This window comes from Octodon degus, unplaced genomic scaffold, assembly GCF_000260255.1.
Source record: "Octodon degus isolate 3935 unplaced genomic scaffold, OctDeg1.0 scaffold00023, whole genome shotgun sequence".
NCBI lineage: Eukaryota > Metazoa > Chordata > Mammalia > Rodentia > Octodontidae > Octodon > Octodon degus.
Genome location: NW_004524599.1, coordinates 19734114 through 19751382, shown reverse-complemented (window position 1 = coordinate 19751382; position 17269 = coordinate 19734114). Strand labels below are relative to the sequence as shown.

General features: G+C 49.0%; 4 non-coding genes across 4 annotated transcripts; 3 read left to right on the top strand and 1 right to left on the bottom strand.

Annotated features, from left to right (window-relative positions):
- The first annotated feature begins 4382 nt into the window (after positions 1-4382).
- Positions 4383-4455, top strand: Trnav-aac. Its single transcript has one exon. It is a non-coding gene; the product is annotated as a tRNA-Val (tRNA).
- A 7307-nt stretch (positions 4456-11762) lies between these two features.
- On the top strand, positions 11763-11845 carry Trnal-uaa. The gene has a single exon. It is a non-coding gene; the product is annotated as a tRNA-Leu (tRNA).
- A 3699-nt stretch (positions 11846-15544) lies between these two features.
- Trnai-aau lies at positions 15545-15618 on the bottom strand. The gene has a single exon. It is a non-coding gene; the product is annotated as a tRNA-Ile (tRNA).
- Positions 15619-16095: 477 nt separating this feature from the next.
- Trnat-agu lies at positions 16096-16169 on the top strand. The gene has a single exon. It is a non-coding gene; the product is annotated as a tRNA-Thr (tRNA).
- The last annotated feature ends 1100 nt before the right edge of the window (positions 16170-17269 follow it).

Below are 17269 nucleotides of genomic sequence, written 5' to 3'. Positions count from 1 at the left end.
AAAAGAGAACAGGAAACAAAAAGCAGAAAAACCTACATTCATGAGTAGAAATTTTAGCATACTCTCAGTAACAGACGGATCAAGCATAAATAATACAGCAGAACAGCAATAAGGGCATAAAAGCTTGAACAACGCTTCTGTTTTTGGAGAGAGGGTCTCATGTAGTTTAGGCTAGCCTTGCCACATAGCCCAGGATGGCTTCAGTTTTGCTGCAATATTCCTGCCTTGGCTTCCCAAAAGCTGGGATTACAGACAGGACACCAGGCCTGGCCGAAAACACTTAACTCAAAACCTTGATTTATTGAACATGTAGATGACACAACACCAAATATCTGCAAAATATGCACTCTCTAAGTGCTTCTAGAAAATTTACCCAAATCAGGGCATTAAGAATGTCTCTCTAACTGCCTTTAGAGACCTGAAATAACAAAGTCTTCTGCAATTCAGATAGAATTAAGCTAGCAATCAGTAACAAACAAACAAATTAGAATATCTCCAAGCACTGAGAAATCAGTGCCATTCTACTAAATAACCCACAGATCAGAGGTGAATTGCAAAGGAAACTAGAAAATAGCTTGAGCTAAAAGGAATAAAGAAAACATATCAACATTTTAGCTAACAGCTGAAACCATTTTTCAAGAGAAAAATCACACATTGTAATGCTTAAATGCCTTCTCTGGCCTGCAAGAAGCTGTTCACTGGCTCCAGAGCTGAAAAGCTGGCCAGGAAAATGCAGAGAGCCACTGTCACCAGAGCAGCCTGCTTTCCACTACCAGAGGAGGGACTGGGATTCCTAGATCCTTCTGGACAAGACTGAAAGGAAGAAAACCCAGCACCCATTTCCTGGGCCCCACAATTTTAAGTACTTGAAATCATAAGCTCAGTCAGGTTCTTACAGGAAAGCAAAATTTCTGCTTCAGTAGTGGGGAGAAAAGAACTGCTCTTGAAATACACCAGAGCAACCTTAAATCGTAGGGGCGGAGGGAGGGTAAAAGAAGCAGCTGTCACCGTTCTCTAAGGAAAGCCTGTACTTTCTTCATACAACAGCTGCTGTGTATCCCAGTACCTGCGCCAGGGGATGCGGGAAGCAGCGTTCGTGTCCCCCACATACTAAGCATCGGCAGGGTGTGTGCAGGGGTCCAAGTGTCAACAGGGGAGTTTTACCCACATTATGCATCCTGTTACAGTTTGTGTGTCTATCAATTTTTATTAAAAACTTTATTATTGTAATTTTTCTTTTGATTTTTCTTGTACAAGTAGTCCAAATAGTTCAGAAAATCTGCTTTTACAACTTCAGGAGGAGGTTGGAAGTGAGGCCTCAGGTGACTCAGCTGCTGGTGATGACTTGGGTATGTGAGCCAGAGCCGCTCACAGGATGGGACATGCAGGGAAGCGTGGAGTGCAGGCGCTGCTGCTGCTGAGGAAGAAAACAGTGACGTGAAGAGACCTCAGGGGGCCAAGTGTGACGGACGGTCACGTGTGCCTAGTGAGCCAACGGTAGAACCAGGCCAGTAAATGTTATCATGAGCTTGCCGGGACAAGGCCCTTTGGGTGGAACGCCAACCCTGAGATTCTCTGTCCGCAGCCACTAGTAGTGGACGATGTGCTATGAGATACTTTGAAATACACTGATAAGGAAATACAATAAAACTTTTTCTTTGTGTCAAGAGTAATACTCAAAATTACATCTATCATGACACCTCACGATCTCAACTAAAAGCCTCTTGGCAGGACTTTATCATTCTAATCACCGGGATCTACGGGATTTATGGAGAAGGGACAGAGGTGGCACTGAGATTTTTAGAACAATAATGACACTCAGGGACTTGCCTTCCTCAGAGTTGCCTAGTGTTGACAACACAACGATTGCCAAGAAAGAAAAACTCCCACAATGTGGCAGCTACTCGCTCAGTGTTTGAAAGCTTTGTTTTGGAGCATTAGGCAGTTTGTACAATGTCTCAGTGCATGACAATTGAAGAACAACTTGTGTCCCTTCTCAGTTGTTGAAGATTTCAGGAATGTAGGCCCAGTAAACCTTCCAAACAGGGAATAAAAATGAGAATGGGATATCATGTCCGCATCTTGTACAGCAAGTAACCACTAGGAAGAGAGTATGTAATGTGGAAAGAGGAGGAGGAGGACGGGGGAGGAGGCGGAGGGAAAGAGGAGGAGAAGGACGGGGAAGGGGGAGGGGGGAGGAGGAGGGGGAGGAGGCGGAGGGAAAGAGGAGGAGAAGGGGGAAGGGGAGCGGGGAGGAGGAGGACAAGGACGAGGAGGAGGAGGAGAAGGGGGAGGAGGAGGACGAGGAGGCCGGTCCTTACTCCTTCCAGCCACATCACCTCCATCCCACCCCTGTGCCTATGCAAGTGTTGCTCCTAGTTTGTTTTAACAGCAAGAGCAAAGCAAACAACAATTTAAAGGAAACGTTTTATTTAGCTCCCAGTTTGTAGACGTTTCACTCCAGAATTGGCTGGTTGAAAGGCGGGGTGGCGAGCTGAGGGGCTTCTCAGGGAAAAATAGTTAAGATAGCAGAGGACAGCAGAAGCAAACCAGCAAGGGAAGAGGAAGACACGTTCTGTTGCCTATGTTGTGTGCAGACCACCCTCCCAGGGCAGATGCTGCCTCTGAAAGCCTGCATGCTATGACTGCCTGGGGCTTGGGGGATGTCTAGACACATACCGTAATATTTCATCCTAGTCCCCCAAAGAGTCACGCATGTTCCTTTACACAAAAGGTACTTATTCCAACTCCAAGCCTTGCCAAAGTCTGTTTCCAAGCTGAAGCTGGAAATTGGTCACGTGAGCGAGGGCAGGACCAGGCCAGATTGTCTAAAGCAGTCCAGCTACCTCAGCCATCAGAAGAGCATCCTGCCTGGGTAATGTCAGTTGTTAGTCACTAGGCAGCTTTGGGTCATGCACTTCTAAGTTTGCAAAGGTATAAATAAAAGCCCTACTTTTGTTCTTTATTGGATTTTTTTGTTTGTTATTTTTTGAGACAGGATTTTGCTATATTGTCCAGAGTGACCTTGAACCCACAGAAATCCTCCTGCCTCAGCCTCTTAAGTGCTGGGATTACAGGCATGCACCACCACACCTGGCATTATTGGCATTTAAAAATTGAATATTTTCATCACTTAAAATCTACTCAACATAATATAAGTAGAAAAAATGGATCCAATCAGCATATATAAAAAAAAATTCATGATCAAACTGGGCACAGTGCCACTCACCTGTCATCCAGCACTGGTCCAGCCCAGCCTGGGTAATTAGTGACTTAGCAAGATCCTCATCTCAAAATAAGAAACTTAAAGTACTGGGGATGTAGCTCAGTACAAACACATTGAGTTCAGTCCCCAGTACAAGCAAGCAAGCAAGCAAGCAAAGACAAGACAGGTAGACTAGGGACATAACTCAGTGGCAAATGCACCTGCTTGGCAAGTGCAAGGTCCTGAGTTCAATTCCCAGTACCAAAATTAATACATACATATACAAATATTGAGTTGTTTCATTTATGGAAAGAATTTGCAATTTTTGAATCTAAATTTTCCAGTCTCTCTTCTAATGTAATGTTCTTTCATGTTGAGATGTTTTTAGAAATTTTTTTACCTCTTCCTGTTTTCCTGATAATAAGATATTGATTAACCATATTTATTAATTTCTCTGTGTGTGTGTGTGTGTGTGTGTGTGTGTGTGTGTGGTACCAGGATTGAACTCAGAAAGGGAGCATAAAGCTTCTTTTTTTGTAAGAATGCCTCTGGATTGAATTACCACTGTAGTTATTTGTTGTACAAAACTAAACATTAAAACAAATGTAAACACCTATAATATTCAAATGACGAAATTAAACAAAAAAGGGGATACAGATGAATGTCCATTTTGTATCTGTGTATTCAAAATGGTTAGACTAGATATATAGTTACATTCTTTTAATGAATAAAGTGATTTGTTGTAATAGTGTCTGTAAATGGGATATCATGTCCGCATCTTGTACAGCAAGTAACCACTAGGAAGAGAGTATGTAATGTGTTAATTATTGAAATTGTCCTACCAATTTGATTTGAAACTGTCTCATTGCTATTTGTCTCTCAATAAAATTATGGAAAAAATAAATAAATAAAACAAATGGAAATTTAAAAATTAATCTGTATATACAAAAGTATCAAATAATAGTCACCATACCTAAAGATGACAAGTATGTTTCAAAATTAGTTCAAATTTCTGACATTAATTCCATGCTTATTTTAATGTAATAAATGACTACTGAAAAACTTATTTGATTGTGCTAAAGAGTACAGTTTTATTCCTAAGAGATGACAGGGGGAAAGGTGCCACCTGGGGCTACTATGAAGGAGGTAAATGAGAAAGCACATCTCTTAGCTAGTGGTTTCTGTAGTGTAGTGGTTATCACATTCGCCTAACACGCGAAAGGTCCCCGGTTCGAAACCGGGCGGAAACAGTTGGTGAACCTTTTGCTCCTTTTTCCCCACCTAGACTGCAAGTCAGCCGGCTGCGTGACAGGTACACTCCAGTCCCCTGCCAGACATGCGAGCACAGCCAGGGTCAGGGCGTCTCTGTCCCTCCTACCGTCACTCCTGCTGCTGCGCTTACAGAATGCCGGGTCGCAGCTGCTGGGCTCACAGGTCTGCGCTGGGAAGGTGACCATTGAAGTTTAGGGTTCTGGGGTGGCCAGGCCAAGGTCTCCTTCCTGGAACAGCTCAGACTCAGCCTCCACCCCTACCCCCACCCCGTCTCATCACCCCCAGAGGTGCTGCCTCTAAAACTTTGGTGATTAATCCCAACAAATGTCCACTTCCTGGGAACCCTTAAACCCCAAAGCCCCCGAAATCATCTGCCAGGCAAGCATGAGCTACCTGCCTGCAGGGCTTTCTTAGGACCAGAAGAACCCATGCACAGCAGATGCCTGCCGACCCCGTCTTCTGCCTCTGCACCCTCCTGGAGCCTGCTTGGCCCTGAACCTCGGCTTTGTCACCAGCACCTGCGGATATAGTAAGTTTTTAAAAATGGAATCTTCAGAGCCCTGGGGAGCCTGAGGCAGGAAGATCAATGCAAGGTTATGTAGAGAGTTTAAGGCCACCCTGGCTACATACACTGTCTCAACCAAAAAGAAAAAAGAGGAAGAGGAAGAGGAAGAGGAAGAGGAAGAAAGAAAGAAAGAAAGAAAGAAAGAAAGAAAGAAAGAAAGAAAGAAAGAAAGAAAAGAGAACAGGAAACAAAAAGCAGAAAAACCTACATTCATGAGTAGAAATTTTAGCATACTCTCAGTAACAGACGGATCAAGCATAAATAATACAGCAGAACAGCAATAAGGGCATAAAAGCTTGAACAACGCTTCTGTTTTTGGAGAGAGGGTCTCATGTAGTTTAGGCTAGCCTTGCCACATAGCCCAGGATGGCTTCAGTTTTGCTGCAATATTCCTGCCTTGGCTTCCCAAAAGCTGGGATTACAGACAGGACACCAGGCCTGGCCGAAAACACTTAACTCAAAACCTTGATTTATTGAACATGTAGATGACACAACACCAAATATCTGCAAAATATGCACTCTCTAAGTGCTTCTAGAAAATTTACCCAAATCAGGGCATTAAGAATGTCTCTCTAACTGCCTTTAGAGACCTGAAATAACAAAGTCTTCTGCAATTCAGATAGAATTAAGCTAGCAATCAGTAACAAACAAACAAATTAGAATATCTCCAAGCACTGAGAAATCAGTGCCATTCTACTAAATAACCCACAGATCAGAGGTGAATTGCAAAGGAAACTAGAAAATAGCTTGAGCTAAAAGGAATAAAGAAAACATATCAACATTTTAGCTAACAGCTGAAACCATTTTTCAAGAGAAAAATCACACATTGTAATGCTTAAATGCCTTCTCTGGCCTGCAAGAAGCTGTTCACTGGCTCCAGAGCTGAAAAGCTGGCCAGGAAAATGCAGAGAGCCACTGTCACCAGAGCAGCCTGCTTTCCACTACCAGAGGAGGGACTGGGATTCCTAGATCCTTCTGGACAAGACTGAAAGGAAGAAAACCCAGCACCCATTTCCTGGGCCCCACAATTTTAAGTACTTGAAATCATAAGCTCAGTCAGGTTCTTACAGGAAAGCAAAATTTCTGCTTCAGTAGTGGGGAGAAAAGAACTGCTCTTGAAATACACCAGAGCAACCTTAAATCGTAGGGGCGGAGGGAGGGTAAAAGAAGCAGCTGTCACCGTTCTCTAAGGAAAGCCTGTACTTTCTTCATACAACAGCTGCTGTGTATCCCAGTACCTGCGCCAGGGGATGCGGGAAGCAGCGTTCGTGTCCCCCACATACTAAGCATCGGCAGGGTGTGTGCAGGGGTCCAAGTGTCAACAGGGGAGTTTTACCCACATTATGCATCCTGTTACAGTTTGTGTGTCTATCAATTTTTATTAAAAACTTTATTATTGTAATTTTTCTTTTGATTTTTCTTGTACAAGTAGTCCAAATAGTTCAGAAAATCTGCTTTTACAACTTCAGGAGGAGGTTGGAAGTGAGGCCTCAGGTGACTCAGCTGCTGGTGATGACTTGGGTATGTGAGCCAGAGCCGCTCACAGGATGGGACATGCAGGGAAGCGTGGAGTGCAGGCGCTGCTGCTGCTGAGGAAGAAAACAGTGACGTGAAGAGACCTCAGGGGGCCAAGTGTGACGGACGGTCACGTGTGCCTAGTGAGCCAACGGTAGAACCAGGCCAGTAAATGTTATCATGAGCTTGCCGGGACAAGGCCCTTTGGGTGGAACGCCAACCCTGAGATTCTCTGTCCGCAGCCACTAGTAGTGGACGATGTGCTATGAGATACTTTGAAATACACTGATAAGGAAATACAATAAAACTTTTTCTTTGTGTCAAGAGTAATACTCAAAATTACATCTATCATGACACCTCACGATCTCAACTAAAAGCCTCTTGGCAGGACTTTATCATTCTAATCACCGGGATCTACGGGATTTATGGAGAAGGGACAGAGGTGGCACTGAGATTTTTAGAACAATAATGACACTCAGGGACTTGCCTTCCTCAGAGTTGCCTAGTGTTGACAACACAACGATTGCCAAGAAAGAAAAACTCCCACAATGTGGCAGCTACTCGCTCAGTGTTTGAAAGCTTTGTTTTGGAGCATTAGGCAGTTTGTACAATGTCTCAGTGCATGACAATTGAAGAACAACTTGTGTCCCTTCTCAGTTGTTGAAGATTTCAGGAATGTAGGCCCAGTAAACCTTCCAAACAGGGAATAAAAATGAGAAGACACTGTACACCTTGAATTCAGACATTTATCCTGGAACTTAGCCACATGGTCTTTCTTTATTCATGTAGTGATAAACCCTGTGAAGCTGTGAACGGACAATCCAAAAAGTAACTCAAAAGTCACATTCAACAACTGGTTTACTAGTTACCCATTGATGTTATATTTTCTAAAAGAACAACTGACCGACATGGAAACTGTTTGCAAGAACAAAGCTGAGATTCCTGGAAAAAAAACAAAAACCATTGCAAATTCACTATAGAGAAATGTATGGCATAAGACGGGGCGCGGTGGTGTGTGCCTGTGATCCCAGTGCTTGGGAGGCTGAAAACAGGAGGATCACTACAAGTCCAATCTGTGTAGTGAGACCCTGTAAACCTTGTACTAAATGTATAAAAAAAGAGAAATGTATAGCACAATCTCTAGATTTCAGAAAGACATAACATTGGCCTCCTATGTGGCAAGAAAAAAAGGTAGTACTGATACTGTCAACATCACACCACAATGCATTCCCACAGGGCTTGCTGGAACATTTGTGAAACAGTTTGAGGCCTTTCCCTGCTCTATCCAGAGCAAGGTTATAGAAATTACAGACAATTGAAAAAAAATTACACCACAAGGACAAGGTTGACAGTGGAGCTGGGTGTGGTGCTGCACGCCTGTAATTGCTGCACTCAGGGGCTGAGGCAGGAGGAGCCTATGAGTGCAAGGTCAGCCTGTGCTGCACCGTGAGTTCAAGGCTGGTGCGGGCTGCATAGTTACCCCTATCTGGAAGCAAACAAAAGAGATTCACAGAGTAGTTGTTGACAAGCTATGCAGCAACTATGATATCACTCGTTTTGGAAAAAGTGTTGATCAGTGTTTGTGTTTTACTGGATCCTAAACATGTCAGGCATAAATTGTTTCATGATTCACAAAGGAGATAACAAGCACAAAATATTATGGAGAAATTTTCTTAGAGGACTGTGGCTGGACTTGATAAATGATCAGCCACAGCAGAGGAGGAAAAAATATATATCTCCCAAAAGAATTCCAGATCAGACGGGTGAACAGACAGGCGAGATGTCCCAAGAATGTCCTGAGAAAACAGAAAGACCAGCAAGGTGTCAAGTACGTCCTACCAAAGAACACAGGAAAGCAAAGCATGTACCATCAGTGTAAGCAATAGTAGCGCGTGGGACCTGCTGCTGCCACGTGTGAAGGCTGCCTGGGGAGGGACAACTGAAGCAAAGATCATTTCGGTGGTAGGGCTGTTTGTATTTTCGTTGTAGGTCACATAGGAATTTATTTCTGCTGTTAGTTTTTAGATCTCATAAGCAGGTGAATAGTTGATGTTGAAATTTTTTATTTTCAAACACTCATTGCATATGAAAAATACAATTTTTTTAGGCCAGTGAGATAGCTCTGCAGACTAATCACCTGCGCAGACAAGCACAGGGGCTGGTTCGATCCCCCGCACAACACGATACACTGGCCCCACTCCTGGACACACTGAGCTGGCAGCCGATACCAGGAGTGGTGTCGCATGTGGTGGCACATGCCTGTAATCTCAGCACTGGGCAGGCTGAAAACAGGAAGATCATTAGAGTCTGAGTTGTATAGTGAAACCCTGTGACAACCAAACACATGAAAAGCCCTGGCAAGCGCACAAGGGTGTGAGTTCAATCCCCAGTTCTGCCAAAAACAAACAAACAAATACATGAACTTACTTTTCTAGTAAGCATACATAATGTAATATAAAACTCATAAAATTAAAATTGGGCTGGCGAGATGGCTCAGTGGTCTAAAGCACCTACTTGGAACAAGCTTGGCAAAGCACAAGGACCACGGTTCAATCCCCCAGCACCACATGCCAGCCAGCCCCGCCCCCTGGTGGGCTGAGCTGGCCACACACACACACACACACACACACACACACGCATAAATAAATAAATAAATAAATGTTTAAATAAATAAATAAATAAAATTAAAATTAATAAATTATCATCCAAGCCAGGGACCAGGGCTGGAAGATCAGCACCCTCGCCCACGGCAGCCACCAGCTCCACCAAGGGGGCAAACGCCTGAGAAGCACCCCTGGGGCTCATGGCCCCCTGGTGCAGGTCACTGGAAGACAGGGCTTTCCTCAGAGTGCAGAATGTTTCCCTGCGCCGCACTCTGTCACCTGATACAGAAGTATGTGTGGCAGTTCCACGTGTATGTGCGGTTACCGAGCAAAGCAGGACGTGCGCCAGTGCAGGTAGCCGCAGTCCAAAGGGTCAGAAGTGACAAGGACGCTGGAGTCACCTGAGCATGGCTAGGAGGCATCTGAGAGTTAGATGTCCAGGTCTCACAGTGGGCAGTGTGCAAGAACAGGTGGGCAAGGTCAGCGGAGAGGCAGAAATTCTAAGGAAAGAATGAGAAGTTGCAGAGGATAAAAGCTCTGTAATCTCAAAAGAATGAAAGACATGGCACAAGGCAGAGAAAATATTTGCAAAAAGCACATGCAATGCAGAACCATTACTCAAAATAAGTAGGGAAGTCAGGGACACCAGCAACCTGGTTAAAAGGTGGGCTTTTAAGTCACAACACACGTCATTCGAGAAGACGCACAACGCAGATGGCAAACGGGCGTGTGTGAAGACGCTCCGTGCCACGCATCACCAGGAAACGCAGGTTAACGTGGTGCAGCACTGATGCCCAGGTCCGGGAACGGGCGATCCCAAAGCCGGCGAGGACACCGACTAACACAAGTGCCCTTCAAGTTTACTTAACTTGCCCAGTTCGTGTAACAGACTTGGGCACCAGAAAATGCCCTCTGGAGTTCTGAAAGCGGACCCACTGCCGTTTCCAGTTTGAGTCTCAGCACGACTGACTCTTGGAACTGGATGAGTCCTTGTTCTGGGTCCTGTCCTGTGCCCTGGGGAAGGCTTAGCAGCGCCCTGTTGTCTACCCAAGAGACACCAGCAGCCCCCTCCCCAGGCCTCTCGTGCCACACTTAGGGCAGCGCCAAAGGTCTCCACCTACCGCCAAAAGCCTAGAGCGAGGACCATTCCACCACTTGAAGACCAGTGAACCGCGGGCCCTGCCCAGTACAGTGCCTTCCACAGCAGTATTTAGGTGACTTCTACTCCGCGCCCCGCAGGGTGCGACGCTGTTGAACCACGCTCGGCCGCCCTGCTCTGCGGACAGGAGCGGGTCCGGGTGGGCACCAGCTCCCGGGTCGTGCGGACCCGGGTGGCGCTGCGCGTGCCCTCGCGATGCAATAAGCTGAGTCTGCGCCCAGCTTGACGGCCGGTGCAAGCACGGATGTCAGGGCGGCGCCTGCCGAGAGAAACCAGGTTTGCACGCCCAGCTCCGGCGGGGCTTTTAGGGGAGGCCGGGAGCCCAAGGACCGCTGTGGGGACAGGGCGGGGCTTCGTGGAGCGCGGCCAGACTTGACTCTGTGGGTGCCTTCTCTCCCCCCGCCACAGAACGCCGCCGTGCCGCGTGGAGAGCGCGTCCACCGAGCCCAGACGCGCACCCGCTCCTAGTTGCGTGCCTGGAACGGCTTAAAAGTGCAGTTGCGGTACGCGCTGGTGAGAAGGCAGTGAGCTCCGGCCCGGGTGCCGCAAGCGGCTTTTTAGTTTAGAAACTAGAAATGCAAGGCTGCGGGCCTGGTGTCAACGCCGCAGCAGCGCGGGTTCCCTGGTGCGGCAGTTTTCGCGTTCGCCTTCCATTTGGGAGGTCAGCAGTTCGGGACTGCGTAAGAGCATACTTATTTTGGGTTACAGAGGATGTACAGTGACTTCCTTGTATCTCGCCGGCCTCGACCCTTCAAATCAGTCGCAGAAAATATCCCCATTCCCCGGGTCGTAGGACCGAGACCAGCCCAGCTTCTCCGCCCCGCCTTCGATCTGCTTCGGTTTAGCGCCTGGTCGCTGCCCGCTCCTGCTGGCCTCCTCGGTTTCACCGTTACCTGCACCCACTGGGGAGGGGCGGTCTTCAAGGCGACGGGCTTTCTGGAATTGTATTATAAGCAAAAATGTTAAACGACGCTGGTTCTCACGCAGAGAGATGCAGAAGTGGATGCAGAAGGTTGCAGTTCGAGCGTATGTGAGGGCCTCGGCAACGGCTCCGTTGATTCCCTGGGAATTTGGCACGCAGCAGCACCCCAGCCCCGTCGCTAATTTCAAAGAATCCTGAAGTTTGCTGTTTTCCATCACTACAAGCCTCTGCCACTAGAGGTCTAAGGAGTTGCCCCAAGAAAGTTCTCGCTGGAACTTGACCCAGGACTTTCCCTTTACAGTCAAATACAAACAGCGCTTTCTCTAGAGCACAGGACAGGAGTCCGGAGAAATGCTATCAGAAAGCAGGGTTTTCTCTGTCCTCCTCTTCCCCTTTCCTCCCCGCCCCTACCCCCTTCCTAACCACCCTTCTTCCTATTTTAACTCAATTTGGTGAAAGCGGAGCGCGGGCTTCCCGGACGCTCAGCACCGACTGGGGATGATTGCGCAAACAGCCCAGGCACCGGGATGGCCGAGTGGTTAAGGCGTTGGACTTAAGATCCAATGGGCTGGTGCCCGCGTGGGTTCGAACCCCACTCTCGGTACAACTTCTTTTCTTCTGTTCGCTCCTTGAAAAACACTGGACCACGATCCCCTTTACCTATTCTTTTGCGTAAACACTTTAAATCTGGAAAAACTACTTCTGTCATTTCCCATGTCAAGCCTTGCGGACTGCTAGCGATTGGCAAACTACCTGGGGGCCCAGGAGACGCCAGGCTCCCCACTTCCGAGAGCGCTGCACCTCGAGGCCAGCAGGGCGCTTGGAAGCCCCGCCCCCTACGGTCGCCCGCCTAGGGCGACATCCCCGCCTCCGTAACAGAGCCACTGGCTTTGAGCTTCCGGCTGTGATATCCCAACAGGGGACTCGGGAAAATTCGGTCCTCATGGCCTCGGTTATGTCGCTGAGCATCTGTGATGAGGCCAAGAGCTCCTTCAAAAGTGGGGGCTGGGGGACCTTGGTTTGATCCTCAATACTGGGGAGAAAGAAAAGGTAGCAATTAGTCACCTAGTGTCGTTCAGTAAGGAAGTTCAAGTGATAATATTAAGTTAAAAATGAGGGTACAGCAATGCTCTTTTAGGATGATAGCCCCACTTTTTAATGGACACACAGCGCAAGTGTGTGCGAGCAGGCAGCGAGAGGAGCTTGGCAGTGCTCGCCTTGGGAAGGCGGGGGTGCCCAGGCACGCGGGGCGCGGCTGCTCGCGGCGCTGTGCGTGCTTTTGGTGCCCTCCTCTGTAGCACAATACCTATAAAAGAGAAAGGGGGAAAGCTAAATCAACCATAGTGAGAGCGGAAAAATGTACAGTCCTTTGGATCTCACATCGAAAGATACATTCAGCACAGTTGGGAAAGTAAAACTGAAGTGTGAAATCCTCCAAGTAAAACTAGACCGAACCTCTTGCCCTGGTGCTTGCCCCTTTTAACCCGCTGCTTCCCCAGAACAGCCTCTTTCCTGGCCAGGGGTCCGCACCAGCACTGTGGTGAGGGAGTTAGGACCCCTGACACCAAGGGCTGTCCTAGGGCCTTGTGCTCTGGCTGTGTGGTTAGGAGGGTAGCGCTGAGGGTGGTGTCTCCGATAAATCCACGAATTTGCTTTGGAAGATAGGAACTTGGTGACCTCTGGAGTCTGGGAATTTAGAGCAAGCGCTGTGAGCCGATTGCCGGTGTGGGCTGCACTCCTTCTCTGGGCCCTTGGAGTTGCCCATGAGGGGACCTCACACACACACACCCCACAGGCTCTGTACTGCCTCAGCGCCTGGTAAATAGTAAGTCCTCAAGAAATACGATCTCCTTTTCCCCTGAAGAAAATGCATTTTCATTACTTATAAGCTGCTGTTTGTGGTAATTTTCCTAATTTTTGTAGCTTTGAAAATAATTGAACATTTATCTCTGACTCGTCTAGAAATATCTTCTCAATGCTTTGACAAAATGAATACCTGTGTGACATGTTCCGGGTGGAGCAGGCGGTACCCCTTCTTGTTCTAGATGCTGCTGGGGTGGGCACAGCCAACCTGGGTCCGCTCGTGGAACCTGCTGTGTAAGTGGGCTCTTGGGAACCGTGTTCAGGGCCTTTTCCAGCTGGCAATCCACAGCTTCTGAGGCGGTGCTTTGGGTAAGGAGGAGGTCATCTTTCAATACTAGAAAAAGAGCAAAATGAACAACCTCTTGGCCTTCAGTGTGCTGCCAAGCTCGCCGCTTAGGTTGGCTGCTGCTTGCTTTCATGGTGCCAAGGTCAAGCCAGCGCCTCACACACTCTGCCCCTTCGCCCTCACATCCTGCCTGTCACTATGCATTTCTTTTGGTATCTGCTTAGTTTTCGTTTGGGGTTTGGTTTTGGGTGCCCGGAATGGAAGCCCAGGCATCATGGGTAGTCCACCCTGCCCTGCTGCTCACCTTGTCTTACTCCCCACTTTTGTTTTGAAACAGGGCCTCACTGTGTATCCCAGGCTGGCCTACAATTCACAGTGGTCCTTCTGCCTCAGCCTCCCCGGAGTGAAAATTACAGGATAGTGTGCCCAGCCCTTGTCTTCTTTTAAGTACATTGTATTGACACTTTAAGTCTCGTTTCCATTTTGTCTTTCCATTTGAAGCTGAGCCCCTGGCCCTACGCCCACATCCCCTCAAACCCATGGTCCTGTCTGCTAAAGCTAGTCCTGGCCTGGGTCCAGCTCGTCCAGCAAATGTGGGCTGATCAAATCCTCAGTGCATAGGGCTTGCCTCTGGAACAGGGTTTGTGCAGAGATGGGGGGTGCCCCATTCTCAGGGGACTTGTGTTCCTTCGGGAACAGCCAGCCAAGCATGCGGGGTGCGAGCGTGTGCCACTGGGCAGCCAGGGAAGAAGCTCTCACACAGCCACACGTGAACAGAGTCTTCTGAGAGTCCAAGCCTCAACTGAGCGCCACAGCTGAAGGCCCGGGGGGGGGGGGCGCTGGTGCAGCGGGGATGCGGCTGTGAGGCCCCGGCCCCTCAGTGCCTGCGCGGGCTCAAGGGCAAGCGCGGCATCACTGGGAGCTGAGTGGAGGATGATGGGAACTGTGGTGCACATTTCTGACCAATAAGGCAGGTGCAAGAAAGTGTGAAAAACACAACCACAGGGAGAGACACAGGGGACAGGAGGGCCACAGGACATCACCTTTCTGGGTGCTGAAACCTCCAAGAACCATGGTGGAGGCAGCGGACGGAGCTAGGCCCAAGGCCTGGAATCTTCAAGGCCCAGCGTGTGCTCTTGATGCCCGAAGAGGACAGCAGAACAGGGGAAGGGCGGAGACCCTAAGAGAAGGCTTCAAGTTTAGGAAAGACAAAAGGAACACCCTAGAACCTCAGGGCAGTGGGAAACCGAGAGTCCCTGCCCCCAGGAGCACGTGGACAGTGCCAAGGAGGGCGGCAGGAGGCAGAGTCGCCAGCGTCGGATTTCAGTAGCGCTGCGCCCAGGTTCAGAGCTCCTCCTGTGCCCCCGTGGGTTCTCAATGCGACGGCCGTTCCTCAGTTGTACCACTCCCCAGCTTTCTCTGCGCCCCATACAAGGGCAAAACTTTGTGGCTCTTCTTTCTGCTCCCCATGCAAGAAGAAATTATGTTCAGGAGCAAAGTTGAATGACCAATAAAATGTTAGCTTCTTGTGCCTGGCCAGCAGGTGGCCTGGGGTTCCAGCCACAGCCAGTGTCCAACTAGAACCCCAGGTACCCCAACCCCAGCGCAGCACAGCACGTAGTGAGGCTCCCTGTTGTGTGAAAAAAAAAAAAAAATACGTATAAGAAGAAGAAGACGAATCTTGAAATCGGGCAGGATACATAGAGAATTTAAGGGCAGAGCTACCCGCAGGGCAGAAGCTGGCAGAGTGCAGAGAGGGAGGAGACTTGCCAGTATGCGTGCTTCTTGTTGCTGCTTTTCACTTCAAGAGAATGAACGTGCATGCCGAAGGCCTTAGATGAGTGCTTGTAAAGTCATAGGTAACTTCCATGTGGGGATAAGTGCTGTGGGCACCACAGCAAGATCTTTCTGATCCTTACATTTTTCTTTCTCCTTTTAAAATGTTAAGGTTTTTAAGTAGAAGTGAGGGTGGTTTGTAATTATGGTGGGCAGAAAGGATCCAAGAAGTCAGCATTTCACTCCTCTCTGGGCCAGGGGCAGAGCAGCCTGGTGGTGCTAGGGGACAAGATGGCCTCAGGGTCACCTGCACTTGTGGGTCCACCTTGTCAGGGACAGGATGCAGGTGTATCTGCAGTAGCAAAAGAACCCCCACGCTGGCCCATACGGGGATCGAACCCGCGACCTTGGTGTTATTAGCACCACACTCTAACCAACTGAGCTAACCGGCCACCACGAGAACACATCGCTACTCTCGGACCGCGTTGGGCTGGTTCTCCCGAGCAACGTTTCTTCCGCAGAAAGAGGGTCTTGCCCAACCCACAGTTGTGACCCGAGCTCTGGTCCCGGCGGGGCCCCTCCCTGCCCCGCGCGAAGCGGTTCCTAGCGGGCCAGAACGCTCGCCCCTGGGTGCTAGTGGGGATATCTCGGCGACTCGGGCCAGGCGGCGCTGGTCTCCACGCTGGACGGGAGCGCCCGTGGGCGGAGCACGCACGAGGTGGCGGCTGTTCATCCCCCGCAGACCGGGCTCCCGGAGGCGTGGTCGTTCCCACCTGGCGCGCACGCCCGTCCCTAGACCTGAAATCTCTCTGCAGTGGGGACTTGGCTGTGCTTTCTCGAGTCAGGTGACGCTCGTTTCTGAAATTGTTGCTCTTTGCAGAGTGAACACCAGATTCAAATAGCACAGAACTAACACGGCCCTCAGGGCAGGCTCCGTGGCTTAGCTGGTTAAAGCGCCTGTCTAGTAAACAGGAGATCCTGGGTTCAAATCCCAGCGGGGCCTGTGGGTGAAAGGTGGTGTCATTTTGTCATTCTGCCTGATGCTAACTAGGTGTTGATCCTGGTACTAAAACAGTGTCTTAACTGTGTGAGAACAAGGGATGGAAATACCGCAGCTCTAGAGGAAAACCCTGCCAAATGTTTCTGTCTGCCTCATTACTGAGCCTAAAGCCTTTTCCATGCCTCACCAAATGCAAAACTTTTAAAACTGGAGCTCAGGGTTTTCACAGTGGGTCACTAAGTGCCTGGTGACTTTTCTAACTTCCTTTTCCAGGTACATGCGTGTTTTATCATCAGCTTTGAGGAATGATGCAGAATGCACAGAAAAATTTAAAGAGGAGAAAAATGAGACTAGGCAGTCTTAAGAAAGAAGTGTTTATATTTTACTATAAGCTGTTGTTTTTCTTTGTTTCTTCTAACACTCTAAACTGTACCTTCAATGTGTCAGACACCTGACACCCAAAACTACGCAGCGCATGGGGCAGGCAGAGCTGGAAGAACTGGATTCTGCGCGGTGTCGTCCCGCAGCCCAGCAGAACCAGATGACAGGGTGCTCTGTGCTGTTGTAAAACAGTTTGCAGTCAAGGCCTGGACTTTCCTGGCTCTGTCTCTGGAAAAAGGACTTCTTCATAATCGGATGCCGTTTCTCTTCCAGCTTAGGTGCTGAGCCTGCTTCCTGAGAGTCCAAATGTCATTTGTGCTGGGTTCCCCAAGTGCTGAGGTCTTTCCTGCATGTGACTGAGAGTGGGCCCCATATCCCCTTGGCCAGCGCTGTGGCTCCTTCTCCTTGACAGCCCAGCACTAATTCCCCACACTGGTGCTGGACAGGCGTGGGTGAGCTGGCTTTGCTGTGTGAACCAGGAAGGCACGGCTCCAAGGGGTGTTTGCACTGGCGTCCAAGCAGGAAGTCTTAGGCAAGCGTGGCAAATGTGGGGTCAGCCCTGCAGAAAACGCCTGCGTGGGCAGGCTGGCCGCTGTCTCCAGGCACCGCCATCAAGCCCTCCTGGTGCTGTGACTGTCCCAGGCTGAGGCTGTGGCTCTGGTTCCACCGTGAGCACTTGGGCAAGGTGGCACCCCGGACTGTGGAGGAAAGGGGCCGACCGT